We start from the raw sequence: 710 nt of genomic DNA, 5'->3' as shown, positions 1-710 counted from the left end.
AAAAAAAAAAAAAAAAAAAGCACACCGCGTTTTTTGTTTTATTCTTCTTTATTAGTGATTTTGCTTTCAGTTTTCTTTTTTTGCGGTCCGCTTGCCAAGCCCCGGGCTGCCCGCGGCTCCCACTGCCGAGCCGATGAGGCTTGCGATCTACAGCAGCCAAGCCTGAGGGGCCGATGCGAGGCAAGGAGCCCCACTGCCGCACGGGGACCGGCCTCAGCAAAGCCACCCAGACCCGGGTCCGGCACCCCGCCCCACCCCGGCGAGCGGCCACGCCCCCGCCCCACGAGTGACAACTCACTCCCCGACCGACCCCTTCTCCCGCCAGCCAATGGTTGCGCCGCTTCCCCTGACGGACAGCTAGCCAGCCAATCGCCACTCCCCCGGGTATAAACAACCCCGCCCATCGAGCCCAGCGGCCAGTCAGGACCCTAGGGCCGCTGAGCAAGGCTGGTATTTTTCCTCCCTCGCCTCCGCCTCGGTGCTGCGCTGACTATGACGGATGTGGTGCCGCGGCCAATGGCTTTCCCGTGTGTAGGCGGGCGCGGAGCCTCTGCCAATGGTGCGCCCAGGGGGGCAGCGAGGTTAGGTTGCAGCGGGGGGGGGTGTGCAGTTTAGGTGAACAGCGCAGCCGGCAGGCGCGCAGTTGGGGGGGCTCAGAGCAGCCCCGGGCAGGGGCGGGGCGAGGCGAGGCTATGCGGGGCCCGGCGGGA

The sequence above is a fragment of the Gavialis gangeticus genome, unplaced genomic scaffold, assembly GCF_001723915.1.
Source record: "Gavialis gangeticus isolate Ggan-Ray unplaced genomic scaffold, GavGan_comp1, whole genome shotgun sequence".
Classification (NCBI taxonomy): Eukaryota; Metazoa; Chordata; order Crocodylia; family Gavialidae; genus Gavialis; species Gavialis gangeticus.
Note: the sequence above shows the minus strand (reverse complement) of the source record.